The following is a 17,921-nucleotide window of genomic DNA, read 5'->3' on the forward strand; positions in this document are numbered from 1 at the left end:
GAATATAAGATGACCAACCCCCACCCCAAATACTTAGATTCTATATATGGAAAATGTATACATTTGTTATATTTTTCCAGGTATAGAATCTAATTATTGGAGATTTGCCTTGAATTTGTTCCCCTCCCACTGCTACAGCAAGGAAAATAAATCTGGAGGGTCAGGCAGCCCCCTTGCCATCTGTCTCCCAAACTTCTTCCTGCAGCCCCTTCTCCACCCCCTTATGATCAGATCCTTTTCTCTCTGAGCACATGGAAGTGAGGGGCAAATCTGAAAACACTAGATGCATCTAAACAACACACTGTACTGCACATTAAAGTAATCTAATGCGCAGTAAAGTGTCACCGTCTACATATGCACAACAATTACTGCAGAGTAGATTAGTCTAATGTACTGTAGATACAGGTACTAGAAATCAGCACATTAAAGTAATGTGCCAAAGTGCTCATGTAGACGTTGAATGGGAGCAAATTGTTCCCAATCAACCTAGACAGCAGGGGGCCACAGGAGGAAAGGAAAGCTGTCCTGACTCAGCAGGATGCTGCCTCCCAGCTATGTGGAGTTTGGGATGTGTCCCAATCTCCATATGGCTGGGATAGCTGTCCCAGCTGCTGGGCAGCTGCCTCCCAACCACATAGAGATCAGGATCAGCCCCCATGTCCCCTGCCACCTCAGGGGTGGCACTTGGGGGAGCCTGGAGCTCCACCTGGCTGCTGCAGGGGGGAAGAACAGCCCCGGACTGCAAATTTCCTCCCAATGGGCACATGTTCAGATGCATGGAAGGCTGCAGTTTACTATGTCAGAATTTTCTGTGCAGAAAATTCATGCACATTAACTGTATGTGTAGATACGCTCACTGACTTTAATAAATATGCCTGTAGTAATTTGCCTATAATGCAAATGACTACAGGTACTCATAAACTTAGTTAATCGAGAATTGATGCATTTCACCTTTTTTGAAACTATTGCACATTTCAGGACAGGTACTCCATAAACACACTTTTAAACAGCACTTTTTAACCTATTTATATAAATACAAATTATGCATATTAGTCCAAAGCCAAAGGGATCATGATTTACTATATAGTTCATTGGGCTGGATGCAAGTAGAGTCAACAGCATTTCAAGCCATGGTGACCTCATAGTTCAGCACTGCTCAGTATCTGCAGATAATTCCAAGCCCCACCCACCCACCAAAGGATCTATGTGCTTGTTTGCCCCCACTCATGACTGAAACTGGGTGTTCCTTTCACAAGTCCTTGGATTCTTCAAAACTTTATAAAAGATGAAGCATAGAGCTATCTGCTCCAGCTCTACCTTATAGAGGGCTGGGCCACACTAATCATATGAGGCAGGCTGAGAGAAGGGGTGACAGAGGGGTTCTCAGTGAACTGTTTGGGGCCCCGTTTGGTGATGTTTGCCAGGCATTTAAGGCTGATTAAAATCAGAAAGTCACAACTCAGCTGTGGAAGGGAAGAGGAAGAAATCTAAATATATTCAATGTAATGTCTCACTATGACTTGAACACTGAGGGAGACTGCATGCAATGTGCACTACCACGTATCTTATTCAGATGGGCTGTACTAGTGACCCCTTCACAAGGATAGATTAAGACCCAGATAAACTTTGTCTTCTTCCCCAAGAAGTAGAAGGTAAGGGAAGCCCTATCCATGCCCATCTGTTTCTTGGACCACTGTCTCCTCACAATCCAGGCTGAAATGGGAATGTGTCTGCCTGGCCTTGAACATCCAGTCATATGCAGCTCTGGCCCGGATGGCCAGTGGCGTTCGCCCTACCATTTCCTGCAGGCCACTGAGAAGATATTTACTCCTGGTGCAGTCTCCCGCAATCTCGCCTGCCATGACTTTGAATATTCTATCAGTGGTAGGGCTGACCACTCAGGGTCTCTCAGCAGTGGAGGGTTCACCGGCGATATTCCGCGGGGCTCCACCTCCCCCACACCCTGACCTCACATCAAGCCTTAGCGGATCACTGTAGTTTTCCTGGCCATGCTCTCAACACCATTGTGTCCCTGGTTATGTCTGCCTGTGTGGCCCTCTCCTGTCTAGAGCAGTGGTCTCCAAAGTGGGGTGTGTGCAAGATGACCCATTGGGGTGCAGAAAGAAAATACTAGAACTTCTTTTTATATTTATATAAATATACATATATTGGGGGTGCATGCTCAAAAATTTTTTACTAATAGGGGTGCGCAATCAATAAAGTTTGGAGACCACTGGTCTACAGTACAAGCTCCCAGAGGGTGACCAGCCTGGATAATGCTGGGTTGCCTGAGATGTCTCACTTGGGTCGCAAGGCCAGCTCCCCTTCCCCAGGGCTTGAAGCCTGACCTGGGTCTCAAGCAACGATAGAGCTCAAAAGAGCTCTGCCTCCATTATAATACAAAGGGCGATCAGAGCCAGAGACACACTAATGACCATGGAGCTGCTCCCCAATGACAACTGCCAAGCCGTCCGGGAGCGGAACTTCCACAAGGACCTATGAAAGGACGACAGAGACCTGAACTGGCTAACGGTCCATCTCGCACTCCCAGTGAGGGTGTGGAGACAGAGAGGGGCAAAGGAGTGTACCCAACTGCCCCAGGGAAATTTACCAAAGTGCAACAGAGACCATCAACCACCTCCTATGGCTCTGCCCATACTCCAAGGGGGTGTGGAAAAAGGTAAAGTTACTCTGCAAAGAGGTGACGGGTCAGGCTGATGACGAGGGAGGCAATGCTGTACAGATACTTGACTAAACATCAGAGGACCCCAACAACCCACTTAGACCAGTTTGCGTCCTGCATCAGGAATGTCCTGTGGAAGTGTGGGAACCTCAAGATGTACAGACACATGGAACTCAAGAAAACAGACTGTGTTTAAATGCTTCTGTGTGAACTCCAGTCCTACTACCGGAAATCAGTGGGAGAGGATAGAGTGCCTAAATACTTACTTCATATCAGTATTCCTGAAATCAGACAGGAGCTATTCACCTGCCCAGAGGGCCAGGGAATATGGGGAAGATAACAGTCCACACAAAATCAGTCCCAAACAGGTGAGGGCACGTTTAGAACGTTTGGACATTTTCAAGTCTGCTGGGCCAGATGACCTGCATCTGAGAGTCCTGAAAGAACTAGCTGAGCTCATACCAGGGCCTCTGGCAAAGCTGTTCAAAGAGTCGTGGAACCCAGAAGTGGTTCCAAATGACTGGAAGAGGGCTAACATGGTACCCATCTTTAAGAAAAGGAAAAGGAACAACCCGAGAAACTACAGGCCAGTCAGTCTGACTTCAGTCTTAGGGAAACAAATCTTTGAAAAAATTGTTAAGGAAGCCATCAATCACAGGCTCATAACTGGTGGGGTACTAAGAAGCAACCAGCTTTGTTGAAGCTAGGACATGCCTAACAAACCTGGTATCCTTTTGTAACAAAGAAACTAACCAGCTGGACAAGGGACATGAGGTTGGCATCATTTACCTAGACTTCAAGGCCTTTGATTCTGTTTCCCATGAGAGCCTCTCAGTTACACTAAAGGGTACTGGCCTAGACCAGTCTACAGTGAGATGGGTTGGTAACAGGCTCAGAGGCCGATCCCAGAGAGTTGTAAGCGATGGGATGACTTCCAGTGGTGTCCCCCAGGGATCAGTGCTTGGGCCCATGCCCTTTAAGATCTTTATCAATGGATTGGATGAGGGGGTAAAAAGTACAATGATTAAGTTTGCAGATGACACCAAGCTGTGAGAAAATGCGGGCACATCAGAGGACAAGGTAAAGATCCAGGATTACCTCAACAGACTAGTCCTATGGGCTGAACACAACCAGATGAGGTTCAATAGGGATAAGTGCTGGGTCCTTCATCTGGGTAAGAAGAACCTTCACCATAACTATACAATGGATGGTGGTTCACTGGCTAGCACTGCATCTCAAAGGGATCTAGGGGTGACAATCGACCAGAAGATGAATATGAGTCAACAGTACAATGAAGTCACCAGCAGGGCAAATAGAACTCTGGCATGCTTCAGTCAATATGTTGCCAACAGATCCAGAGAGGTGCTTCTCCCTCTCTATTCAGCATTGGTGAGGCCACAGCTGGAGTACTGTGTCCAGTTCTGGGCACCACACTTCAGGAAGGATGTGGATAAGCTCAAAAGGGTACAGAGAAGGGCCACCCACATGATTAGGGTCCTGGAGGATGGGCCCTATGAGCAGACACTCCAGGAACTGAGTCTGCTCAGTCAGAGTAAGAGAAGACTGAGGTGAAGAGAGAGGTGGCTTGATAACCACCTACAAGTATGTCAGGGGTGAACACCAAGATCTAGAGGAGCAACTCTTCAGAAAGGCATCCTTGGGAGGATGAGGACCAATGGGGCACAAGCTAATTGAGGAAAAATTTAGGCTCTACATAAGGAAAAACCTCCTTTTCTGTAAGGGTAACTAGAACCTGGAACACACTTCCAGCAGAGGTGGTGCAGTCACCATCCTGGGAGGCATTCAAGAGGAGGCTGGACAAGCACCTCCTCAAGCTCATTTGAGCCCAATAACCTCCTGCCCATTGCAGGGGACTGGACTTGATGATCTTACAAGTCCCTTCTGGTCCTTTGATTCTATAATTCTAAGATGCAGCCAACTCCATCTGGCAAAGGGTCACTTGGCACAGGCTCTTCAAAGACTGCCCCCCTCCCCAAGGGGGCGTGGACAGGGATAACAAAGAGGACAGCAAGACAGTGATGATGACAGCAGCAGTGCTAGGAGCAGTGGAAGCAACAGTGACAGTGACAACAGTGAATGAACTAAGACTGTAAACCCCAAAACTGGGGCTAGGACTAAGAGACAGTGTGACTGGGTTAGGGAAAGGACTGCGGACAGGTGCATGGGAGCGCAGGTCCACGGGTGCATTTATTGTAATGGGTGTGCAGGCTTTAAATGTGGGTTAAGGTGTGTGACAAAAAGGCTTTGCTAGATGATGTGTATATTATATATATGGTATACACACACACACACACACACACACACACACACAACCACATACATATACAAACATATATTTTTTTGAAAAAATAAGGAAGGGTCCTGTCGCAGAGCACTTCGGTGCTCTGCTTCTATAAAGAGAGGAGGTGTGTCGCAGAGCACTTAGGTGCCCCACTCCTTAGAGTGGAAACTGGTAGGGAGAGAGAGCCCTAGGAGTGACTGGGGAGCCCCAGCTGTTGGTTACCAGGGCAGCCAGAGTAGTTAGTGACTCACACCTGCCAACAGTCAGCTGACCGGAAGGGGCAGGGCCTGGCCCACATATAAACCCCAGGGCTGAGGCCAGGAGGGCAGTTCCCTGCTGGCAGCCAAAGGGGAAGGAGCTCTGCCAGACTGAGCAAAGAGAGGCCAGACTGCAGGTACGGCCCAAGACTGGGGAAAGATGGAGCAACCCTGGTGTGGCAGGAAGAATGATGTTGTAGCTGATTTGCAGAGATTTATGTTATAGCCTAGGGGCTTGAGTTTTCTGTTTACAACTGGAGGTTTGGGTGAGGCTATTAGGGATTGGAGGAGGCCTCATATGGGACCCACGGCTGCATGGGGATCCCAGCTGCAGTTGTGAAGGGGGCAGCGAGGAGAAGCCCCAGTTGTGAAGGGGGCAGCTAGACAGGGCCACAGAGAGCCTGAGCACCAGTGAGGTGCAGTGCCAGACAGGGCTGCAGAGAGCCCAGGGAGGACAAGGGGGACATATTACAACAGGGGCCCAGACCACACAACAGCAGTACCATCCACGAGGCTTGGGGCGTGGTAAAGGGGCAGTTGGAGCCACACATAGTCCATAAGGCCGGGGTGCACGGAACACCCATTATAGAAACAAGACAAGAGATAGCAGGAGAACTGTGGCCAAGAAGATGAAAGGCAACCTCCCTTTTAACATATATAAGACCAAGACATGGTGGGAGAGATTCAAGGATGCTTTGAGGCTAACTTGGCATGGTAAGGGGGTGCTAGGGGAGATCACTGCCACCCCTAGGACCCTGCTCCATGACAGGTCCCATCAGCATGTTTGCCCTATGCAGGCCATGTGTCTTATCGTCACATGTAGCATTAGCTGTATTTAATCAGCTTCATGGTTGGTTTCCGTTACTGAGCATATGCTGCTTTTGGCAACAGTTTAATGCATTTAATGAACATTCTTTCGATATGAATGTAAGACGAGGAACACCCCCCACCCAAATTCTGACTAAAAACCCAAAATCCGTGATAAAAATTAAAGTTCCTGCACAGCCCCCCCACCCCCAGTGCTGCTGGTGCCCTGCACTCCCCTTCACAGCCTCAACAGCCCTCCTGATGCCCCTCACAACAGCACTTAGGTCACAAAGTGCTTAGATACAGGGGAGGAAGTAGATATTATTTACCTGGATTTTAAAAAGACTTTCACCACAGTGTCACATCCAATTCTTATGAGCAAACTGAGCAGCTGTGATGTGGATTTTTTCACAGTAAGGTGGGTGAAAAACTGGCTTATGGGATACTCCCAGAGAGTGGTGGTGGATGGGGCAGTCTCTCCCTGGAGGGATGTGCGTGTGAACCCCCCACCCCCCCCAACCACCATCCCTCGCCACCACTGCAGAGCAGGCCACACAGCTGTGCAGCCAGCCACATGCAAGCCTCCCCCCTCCCCTGGGCAGCCAGCTGGCCGGGCAGCATGTGCACCCTGCATCGCCTGCCCACAAAGAGGCGCCCCTGCTTTCACCCTCTGGCCCTGCACCTGGCTGCAGAGTGCCACCTAGGGCTGGCAGTACCTCCCATTCCCTCATCCTTAATCTAACAAAAAAAACTATAAACCTCAATTGAGACCTTTGCCAATAATCTCAGTGGAGCAACTGACCAATAACTCAACAGTTAGTCTCTCTAAGTTAAGACTGAAGCACCCATTGAAGATCCTGTCCTGTGCCATATCTAAAGCACCTTGATCAGTAAGGCTGTCCATCCGACACCGGCCTCGGTAAAAATGGACTCTTCAGGCTGTGCAAAAGGCTATAGCCATACTGCATGCATGTATGTTCAGTCATATAGTAAAACGGCAAAAAATGATTGTGCATCAGCCAGACATTTACAGTTACTGCAGAAAACAAGTTAAACATGGCAAACTGAGCCCAGCAGTTTAATAAACATCCAATAATACTTGCTACTTGCCATGGACATTCAAGCTATTCAAATGCAGAGAATAAGGGCTCATTTCACTTACTTAAACTACTAAGTCCTCTTTATCTTTTCCCTTTGTTTCCATCTGTTTCTCCCTCCATAATAAACTGGCTTTGAATGCATGTCAGAACTGGTCTCTAATTCTGCACAAAGGAAAAAAAACAAAACTTTCAGTGCAACACATAAGTATGTCTATTGTACCCAACGGAAAAATGCATCTTATGCTTGTTCCAAAAATGCGCTTACCCTGTACAGGCAGGTATAGCTGCACTAGAAGTTGAGCCCTTCCTAGAGACTAAAACAATTTAATAGAAACACCCACTGATTCAGATGTTAAAGACTATTCATACTGCAATTGTACGATAACAGTGTCACGAGTGACTGGGGATGGGACATTTGGAGGACTAGAGGCTTTCTAAATTTTCATGATTAATATAAGACAGGGCTGAACAACTTCTGGGAACCCAGGGGCCATATACAGCACAGGCCATAGACCCAGTTGGGACGCACCCCCCACCCCAGTTCTTTCCCTATCATGTGTGCTCCTCCCCACACCAGGCAGGCACTCCATTGCATGCATATCCCAGTCCCTCTTCTACACCCTCCCAAGCCACATGTGCCTTGTAGCAGCCAAGATAGCCTTGGCCCCCTCCTACCATGCACACAGCATGCACACCCCCCGTCCCAGCTGCGCACATAGTACAGGTTGCGCACCTGAAGCACAGGCAGCCCAGCTTCCTCCTGAGTAGCACACAGCTGCACAGCACAAGTAGCCTGGCCCCCTCCCACTGTGCTACTCCACCCCAGGAACCAGATGCTGCAGGAGAGGGTGGAATTGCAGAGACCCTGACCACTACTTCCACAAGAGTACCAGCTGAAGCAGTGGCCAGGCAGGAGCCTGCGGGCCACATGTTAAACCCTGGCAAGTCACATGAGGCATATAGGCTGCCAATTGGACAGCCTTGATTTAAAATGTCCATAGTTCATTCCCACTAATTAACTATATTTAATGCTTACTCTACTGCCTCTTTACATTACCAAGACAGTACAGAGAGACCTTAGTATAAAGAAGAATCAGGCTCACAAGATTTTTACTGAGTTTGAGTAACTTCTTTGATCTTGTTGCTCAGAATTGAGGTATAATGTGACAACAAATTAAGCCCCACATATATCAAAGAAAATTCCTTTGATGGCTGTATTTGAGTTGCGTGCAACTCTGCAGCAGAATAACCCATATCTCACCCCAAGGTTTGTGCACTGCTCCATGACCCAGAAAGCTTACATTTGTTTTGGTGGAATGTCCTAACCTACCAGTCTAAGTTCTCCATTGATTTTTATTCTGTGAAACCTTAATTGCTTCAGTGAGATTGCAGTGAGCAAACACCAGAACAGGACCTCTCACCCTATCCTGATCCACACCTTGTACCGCAAGAAAGCAAGAGCTCTCTCTCAATAATGGACACCAAGAGCCTTGATGCACAATGCTGAGAATCTGGGGTAACACCACTGAAACCAAAGTGTGATAGAGAAAAGAAGGAAGCCTCTAGGAGGTAAGCTGCCACACTAAAAGCACCCTTGCCCAATATCACAGGCAACAATTAGAATAAACCCATTCCAAAGCTTATAATTTTTAATAAAAAGAATGAGCTCATATAAGCAGCAGAAATATAACCGCCTAAATAAAACCATTGACTATTCATAAGGTCTGTGGTTTAAAAAAATGACATTCAAGTAGATTACCAATTTAAGCACTAGAAGGATGGCATAGATTCATTTCCATTATTAAAAAAAGAAAAACTTAAAGAAAATATTACTCTTGGCTGGCTCATGTTAAAAGCTCAAATAACCATTTTCTTCCTCTTCAGTAATTCACAGGAAAGGCAGGATGAAGACACCCTATGGAATACTCCCCAAATGGAAGAGAGGCCACATGTGAAATATGGGCACAAGACTTTAGCAAAGACATACAAACTTTTCTATTTGCAAATCAGATGGATACCTAGAAGCAGAACATCCAAAGCACATGTCAGTATGCTTCAAAAATATCATTCAAATGGGTAGGAAAATAACTTTTCCATTCCAAGGAAAAATTCAAAATTTTGAATTTATCTTAAAATTGGCAGACAAAGTTCTTTGGGTAAATATGATATCTGAAAAAATTCTTCTTAGCAAGCTTTTGAGTTCAAATACCCTTTGTCAGACTGAGGAGGCAACTTTAGTTTGTGTGTGCTCTTTCTGGATGGAATGAAGAGTAAGGAAGCCAGAGGCTGGTATGCATGCAAGAAAGGCAGTCAATGAAGATGTAAATTGAGGAGTCAGTGGGTGAGAGACAGGCTGGGGGGAGGGGAGAAAGGGGATATCAGATTTACCCAAAGAACCTTGTCTGTCTATGTCCTTAGACCAACACAGCAACAACCTGCACCCATCTTAAAACTGGAATTTTTCACAAAAAGCCAAAATATTCTAAAAATATGTAGTTCAATAAGGTCACAACACAGTATATAAACAGATGTAAGAATAAGGTAAAAGGAAGTTTTTGACCTCATTGAAGCATTTAAAGAATGTTTTTGAAAAATTTGGATAGAATCAAAACAGATTTTTTTCAAGTCACATTTTCTAATGGGAAAAAAATGTGTTTCACCTAAAAATCTGCAATCAGCTCTGGTTATAACCAGGGATCCAGGTTTCCATTTCCCATAGAAAAATTGAGAAAAACACGGATTTCCCCCTTCACAGGAGAAAACCGCAGATTACTCATTTTAGTGGAGAAAGCCATGAATTTTGCATTTTGCAAAGCTCCCTGCAGGCTGCCAGAGTTCCAGCTTGCAAGGGGCTTGGAGGGAGCAGGACAAGGGCACTCAGGCAGGGGGTGCCATGTGCAGGTATATGCACACGGCCACCAGGCAGCCTGGAGAACAGCCCTCACAGGTAAGTGTGTGGGGGGCGGGGAATGGAGGCCCCTGTAGGGAAGGAAGGAGGAAGGGAGGGAGGGAGTTGGGCAGGGCTGGAGCTGCTACCCAGCCGGGTGGTGTGTGGGGTTTGGGGCCTAGGGCCACAATGTACAGCTGCAGGACCCCAGTGGAGAGTGGGACAGGTCCGTGTGTGGCTTGTCAGGGGGCAGGAGGTGGGGCTGGCTCCTTCTGTTGTGGGCAGGGGGCTGTGGACCCAAGTCCCTGGCCATATAGCCCTGGCAGCTGGGAGCCCTTTCTGGCAGGGCTGGGGGGGGCAGAGGAAGGGGTGAGGGGGCCTTAATTTTAACCACAAATTTTGGGGGTTTTATCAGAGAATTTGCAAATTTTTTAATCAGGGAAAACCAGGATCCCTGGTTATAACCCTGACCCAGATGCCTTAACCCACATACAGATGTTCCACTTGTATTGGGAGAATTACCAGTCTCCCAGTAGAAAGCACAAGTGTACAAATGTTCACAATGATTCCCCTGAAACAAAAATGGTAGTTCCCTGGAAAATGACTTGACTGCAACCAGTTAGTAATCATTCTTGGGAGAGTTCTTCCCTAGAGAATGAAAACTTGTATGCTTTCTTATAGCTTAACTCCTCCAGGGGACCAGGAGTTGAGCCATGGGCGACTGGTGCCTCCTGAGTCTTGGGGGGGCACCGGCAGGGCGCAACCGAGGGGGTCCCCTGGCAACCAGCCACGAACTGTGGGGGGGGGGACCCCCAGCAGCCAGCTGGCAACCAGGGGAAGCCAATTTTAGGAGGAGGGCACTAGTGCTCTCCGTGCCCCCCTACCAACTGGAGTGCTCACTGTCGGGTGGGCACCAGCACTCTCAGGGGGGCACACATGCCCTTTGTGCCCCACCCCCCATGTGTCACCTATGAGTAGAGCTTCAGGGAAAGGCCTTCTGGAAACCAGGGGCAACTCAATCTGGAAAAGGTGAATGAGGCAGCTGCTCCTGCCTCTCCCATTGACTGGGAAGGGAAGAGAGGAGCTGCTACTAGCTGCCCAAGCCAGCTCCTCACACACTGGAGTCCCAAAGAGCAAAGTGGACAGGAGCTTTGCCATGCTTCTCCCTCCACTTGGCTCCTGGGCTTCTGGAGCCCAGAGAAGGGAGCAGTGCCATGAGCCCCCTGCTTGCTTCTCACTCTGGAGTGCTTAGTAATTACTGCCTATTGTGATAAGCATGCAGGGGCCTTTGCCCTGCTGCTCCAGTTCTCCTGGGAATGGGATCACCCCAGTCTCAGGAAGGTGCAAGGAGCAGGGGTACAACCCCTGCACTGCGCTCTCACAGAATCAGTTCTACATAGAATCATTTGTACTTGACTTAATTTAGTACACCCAGGAACAGGAGATACATTACTTTAAAGGCTTCCTTGCCAAAATAATTTTTGCTTACAAGTAGTCCTATTGCAACTACATACAGGAGGATTACTTGTGTGGGTAAAATACTACAGAATGAGGGGTATGCCTTCTGTGGGAAAGAGGTGTATAGTCATTTCCATCTGTCTTTCTAAAAGCAGCGTATAGATATAATAAATTCATGTCCATGCAGAGGGCCAGAACAAGGCGTGCATTACCTAAATCCTACTGAAACTCTGTTTTCAATATATAGGTGGGACTTCATTGAACTGCAGACCCTTCCAGGCAGGTTTAGAATAATCGTTCTCCTCTGTGGGTTCTGTTCCACTCCTTTCATTAGCTTCCTGTTAGCTAAGATAGTGAAAATAGAAGTGCTGGCTTGTATATTTATTCTTTTAGATTGTTTGACACAAGCCAAAGAAAAATAGTTGAGCTCACTATTTTATCCAATAAATAGAAGTCTGGACTATTTGATGGTTAAAAAGGATGTGGAACAATAGCCTCAGTTTACTTCCTAGTGAATATGGGTCTGGTCTGTGACTACAGAATTTAAAAAAGATCACTGAGACTGTTACACTATTGGCAGTGTCAGCTTCAAAGTCAAAGCCTGAATGGAAAGAATGTTTCCTGTTCTCCAAAGAGCTGACTCCCCCCATTTCAGAGATGCAGCATGGTTTTCCTATATTGCAGCAGTCAATGTATCACCCATGCTGTACACAGTGTATGAACAAAGAGAGCACATCAGACCCCAATATCAGGCACCTTTCCCTGTTACATCTGTGAGACCTGCAAAGCACATACGGTACTATGTAAAAAAAAAAAAGACGGATATAAAAGAATAAATGCATTTTCAAGCCTCAGTACATTTTAGCACCTCTTACCAACAAAACCTTTTCAGCTTTCTTTCAGCCGTTAAAATGGCAGCTGTCATAACTGCAAACTGAAATTATTAGAATAAGAATGGAAGGATCAGTCTAAAAACTAATACCTCTTAAATGTAAAAGAGATTTGTGTGAAAAAGTAAAAAAATAAATAAACCCAACCCACAAACTCCCAAACAGCTTCTGTCAGCTAGTGAATTTGTTGTTCCTTTCACACCCTCCTTGTCCGGAAACTTATGATCTCACCAAAAGCTGTGAAAGTGAATTCCTAGCTATTCCCACACCGTCAAAGTACCACAATTAACTGAACTGCTATTCAGAATAAAAATAAAAGCTGTATTACTCTTATGTAATATACAGCATATGCATTGTTGGCCCTTTCCTTGTTAAAATATGAAACCTGTGATAGACACAAGCCAATTCAAAATGTTAATGACCTTTTGAGAGAGATTAAAACTGTGACATACATCTGAATCCAAATTTTGTGTCTTCAGCCCCTTACTGAAAGAAAGGCTGCTTAGCAATTTCAGTATTAGTGATTTTCTCATGAGATATGCAATAGAATAAATTATTTGGTGTAGGTAGTCCAACTTAACAACTTTTAGAGTTACGACAAATGGCATTTACGACATTTGTAAATTGACACCCTGTTTCAAGGTTCCCATGCCAGTTTTGCCTTTACAATGGTCGACACAGCTGCGTCCAACTAGTAAGTCTGTTGTGATGGAGGGCAGGGGGAAGGAAAGGGGCGTGGAGGAGCAGATCAATGTCCCCACAGCAAGGGAGGGATTGGGGCTGGGATCAGGACTGGGGCAAGAGCTACCCAGGAAGGAGGCACAGCTCGCACTGCTGAACACCAGCTGTCCAGGAGCTGCTCGTGTGGTGGCTTCTCTGGCAGCTCTCGCTGCTGCTCCTGCCACTGGTCCAGGAGGGTATGGGGCAAGGACATGCACCCCAGGATCTGCACGGGGCCTCCGCCAGGCTGCCCTCTGGGTGGAAGGTGGAAGATGCTGGCTGCGGAGGCTATGCCCCCCTGGCTGTTTGCCCAGCTGGCGCAGGGCCAGAGCTAGACTTGGCTGCTGCACTACCTCCAGGTAAGCAGCGTGCAGTGGCAGGAGCTGGCCCAGCCTCTCTGCACCTCCTGGAGGACCAATGGCTTCACTCTGGCTGGGTGAGTGGCAGAAGGCCATGGAAGGAATGTGCCACCTGAAAACTTGGTGCACCCCTCATAGCCCCCGCTCCGCCCCCTGCCTTGCTGATCCAGAGGCACATACCTCCCTCCCCCACATGCCCTTCTCCCTGGGTTGGGGGGAGCCACGGGAGAAGCCCCCATGGCAGCCCTGCCTGGCACCATCCCCAGTGAGCTGTCTGGGAGCTGGGGCCACTGGGGCTGAGTGGTGCCGGGCTCCAGGTGATAGGTGGAACCACCCCAGGTCCCAAACAGCACGCAGCACACTACTGAGCCATGCCACACCTCCACAATGCAACAGCTACTGCACAGGTGCCAAGCGGGGGGGGTGGGCAATCCCCACTGCCCCATACTGCACAGGGGGGCTCTGCCACAAACCCTCAGAGGCCCTGATCACCGCTGCTACAGCTGGTGAGTGCAGGGCTTTTTTTAAGTGCCGGGAGGCTGGGGCCAGGCAGGGGATGGGGCTGGCTAGGGCAGCCATGGGGGCTTCTTCTGCAGCTCCCCCCACCCAGGAAGAGGCAGGCACAGCCAGAGGAGCTGTGGGAGAATCCCCCATGGCTGCCCTGCCCAGCCCCAGCTTCCCAGCACTTTAAAAGGAGGGCTGCAGGGCCGTGCTGGATTCTTCCTGGGGGGGCATGGACCCCCAGATCTGCATGTGGGATGACAGCAGGATACCGCTGCCACCTGGAACTGGTGCTGCCGCTGACCCCAGCTGGCAGCAGCAGCATGCTGTCATCCCACATGCAGATCTGGGGGTCCATGCCCCACAGGAGGGCTGTGCAGCTGTGATGGACTCTTCCTGGGGGGCACAAATCCCCAGATCCGCACACAGGAAGACAGCAGGTTGCCGCTGCCAGCTGGGGCCAGCACCAGCACTGGGTTATTTCTGGCATTTAGTGCGGGCTGCGCTCAGCAAACTCAGGTGCTGGCACTGGCCCCAGCAGGGTGCCATCCCTCCCCCAGAGCACTGAGATTGGAACGGACCTCAGGGACAGATTGCAAACACCGGCCAGCTACACATATCAATATCAGAGTAGCCCTTGTCCCCCCCTCCTTCTTCTGAGTTTCTGTTTCCTTGCAAGCCTGTCTCTGAAATGTTCCGAAACATCTGAAACATCTCCAAAACTAAACCAAACCATTTCAAAGTCTTCCATTTCGTTTTGGATTTGGTGCTTCACGCACTGAAACACCTCCAAAATGAAACAGCTGCCAAAGTTTTGCATAGCCCTATTGGAAATGTGTCCTCTGGTATCTTTAAACCAAAAATTGTAGATGTCAGGGAGGATAATGGATAGGGAACAGATTACTTTAGACCGGGACAGGCAATTATTTTGGCTGAAGGGCCGCTTACTGAGTTTGGCAAGCTGTCAAGGGCCACATGGGTAGCCCCGCCCCTTCACAGGTGCCCTGCCCCTTGGTCACCATCATGGGACAGTAAGTCCCATCCCCTAACCCCTGACCTTTGCCCCCAAAAGCCCCTCCCTTTTCCCCATGCAAATACGCCTTTCAGCAAGGTGGGTTGCCATCTCAGAACCAGAGAAGTACTAACTTATATTCTAAAAATCAAACTACTACAACATTCATTAATTTGATTTCCAAAATTATTTTTGTCCTGATGTACATGTGTTTGCATAGTGTACACAGAGATGACTGTATAATAGCTTAAAATGAAGTCTTGCTCTTGTATATTGTGGGAGGTATGGGTGGGTGTGTGGGGATGTGTATGGGGTTGGGGGAGTGCAAGTGGGTATGTGGGGAGAGGGAGCATGTGGGGGTGTGTGTGGATATGTAGGGTATGGATGGGTATGGAGTTTGTGGGGGGGGTGAGTGTGTGAGGAAAGGGTGGCTGTGGAGAGTGGTGGCATGTGGGGAGTGGGAGGGTGCCTGTGATGTGTGAGGGGGTGTGGATGTCAGGTGTGCATGTATGGCAGTGTGAGGGGGGTGTTGGTACGTGTTTATGGTGGGGTATCAGTGTGGCACTCGCCCTATAAATGCACACACACACCCCTCCCTCCCTCTTGCCCACAGCACCCGCCATGGCAGGCGGAGCCCCTGCCAGGGCTCCTGCCAGCCTGGACTCCACACTCCTACCACTCTGGACCCTGGGGCACTGGCACAGACCCTGTGCTCCCACCCACCCACTCGCCACCACTACCCCCTCCTATCAGCAACTGCTGCCCTTCTCCTGCTGCTTCCCTACCTTCCTGCCTACAGCCAACACTTCCCCATCACTCCCCCCTCCCCCCCGCAGCCACCACTATGGCACCATTTGGTTCCCAGCTGTACAGCTGAGATTGCAGCACACAGCAGGAGTTGGCCCAGGCCGGCTAGCACTGCATAGTGCCAGCCCAGAATCACAGGGGCTAGCCCAGGCCGGCTCCTGCTGAGTCCTGTGATCTCAGCGATGCAGCCCAGAACTACATGGTGCAGGAGCAGCCAGTGGGCAGACAGATGGGGGGTGAAGGGCACAGGGTGAGTGGCAGTGGGCGGGCAGACATGAGTGCAGTGACACCTGGGTGGGAGCATGGGGCCTGTGCTGGTGCCAGGGCTGGCAGGGGCCCAGGGTAGGGCAGCAAGAGCACAGGGCCCAGGCTGGCAGGGGCTCTATGAAACTGGCCAGCTCCCCCCTCTCTCTGCTGGCACAGCCTGGCTCTATAGAGCCCCTACCAGCCTCAGCCCTGCACTCCTGCTGCCCCACTCTGAGTCCCCGCCGGCTCTCGCCCCGCGGCACCTGCGCTCCCGTCCAGCTGTCGCTGCACTCCCAGCTGCCCACTCACTGCCCCTTGGCCCCCTCCCTGCCACTGCCACCTCCACCATTTCCAGAATTTCCCACCCACCATTGCTGCTTTTCCTCACCCTGCACCTGCCCACTGACCACTCCAACACCACGTAGTTCCTGGCTGCATCGCTGGGACCACAAGACTCAGCAGGAGCTGATCCGGCCCTCAGGACTAGGGCAATCACCAGCAGTCCTCCACCACGTTCTTATCTGAGTTGCACTCTTGGGCACGGGGGGAGGCAGAGGCTTCTGGCTGGGGGCTGGGGGGAAGATGCAGAGCCAGGCAGGCCTTGCTGCTGCCTTGTCATCTTTGACAGGAAGCCATGGGTAGAAAATAATTAATTTTCTATTTTTTAGGGGCCCTGCTGGCCAGATAGAATGGCCTGGTGGGCCGGATCCGGCCTGTGGGCCATATTTTGCCTGCCCCTGCTTTAGGGGTATCTAGTTCAATGCACTCCCTCTAAAGCATCCACTAATGCCACTCTCAGAGACAGGATACTGATCTAGATGGCACTTTTTATGGAGCCAAACTTTGGCAAGTGTGCCACAAGTTAAGTTCAAGCAATCCACATGTTTAGCCTGGTCACTCTGCTCCTTGCCCCCTCCTGAACTGGATGCAAGTCAAACATAGCAGCAGCCATTTGTGGCAAATTTGCCACCCAGTTCATCATCCCTGGGCTATATTTTCAAGAGGTTGGGCCAGAGGTCAATTGTGAGGCAGAGCAAATTAAGTTACTCAAATTAAAACTTGTCCACATTTAAGGACTTGTACCCCTGCTCATACAGGAAGTGTCAGGGATTTTGACCTTTCAACTTTCTTTCTCTTCCTCAGCTTTTCCTCCCCTCTCACTCCCCTGTTTGCCTGCAGGGCATTCCAGTCCCTCTCACTCTATCCCCTCACACCCACACAAGGTAGAAGCCTTCCCCACCCCACTCTTAAAAGGATGAAGAGCACAAATTTCATGGTATGTGACATGCATATTCCAAGCGTTCCTTTTCTGTAGTAACTGAATGACAACTGAGCTGATTAAAACTTGCTTTGTGCAAACCACTGAGATTAAGGCATTTAAAAATATATATATGACAGCCTATTGTATGGGACTCTGAAAGGTGCTTTAAACCAAGCAGTGTGAGAATAAGGATGTAGATCTCCCTCCCTGAAGAACAAGTTCTAATGCAGAGCACTAAGCAGCTGCATGTGTAGTTACTTCCTAGCTAACAGTAGGCAGTCCCACTGGAATATTTTTTTGTTCTTGATCAAATAAAAGCCAACTAAAAAAAAAAATTGACAGTCTAACCTTTTTCTGGGGGCTCCTACCCCATGAATTACAGAGAATAGATTTCAGAATTAACAGCAATAGTTCCTGCTGAGTAAAGATTGAAGTGGAATGGCTCCACGTGCTCTCATAGCTTTTCCTGCTGGTAAAAATGCTTCAATGTCAGTTAATGTAGTAGGTCTAGGCCTCAGTCTTTGCTCATCGATCAGAGGTCCTGTATATTCCATTATCATAGATTTCCCCAAAGTAACTTACAGGATGTTGTTTCATTCCAACCATTAACTTCACAAGAATGATGGGGCCT

General features: G+C 48.9%; 1 protein-coding gene across 4 annotated transcripts in view; it reads right to left on the reverse strand.

Annotated features, from left to right (window-relative positions):
* FBLN2 (fibulin 2) overlaps positions 1–17,921 on the reverse strand; it is a 250,793-nt gene that overhangs the window by 192,650 nt on the left and 40,222 nt on the right. The window contains exon 2 of one of the 4 annotated variants that reach the window (XM_019505061.1): positions 7,212–7,311. The exons of the other annotated variants lie outside the window; for them this stretch is intronic. The gene's annotated coding sequence lies outside the window, so the exon portion shown is untranslated. The remainder of the gene's footprint in view (positions 1–7,211; positions 7,312–17,921) is intronic. 4 annotated transcript variants of the gene reach the window in all.

This window comes from Gavialis gangeticus, unplaced genomic scaffold (assembly GCF_001723915.1).
Source record: "Gavialis gangeticus isolate Ggan-Ray unplaced genomic scaffold, GavGan_comp1, whole genome shotgun sequence".
Classification (NCBI taxonomy): Eukaryota; Metazoa; Chordata; order Crocodylia; family Gavialidae; genus Gavialis; species Gavialis gangeticus.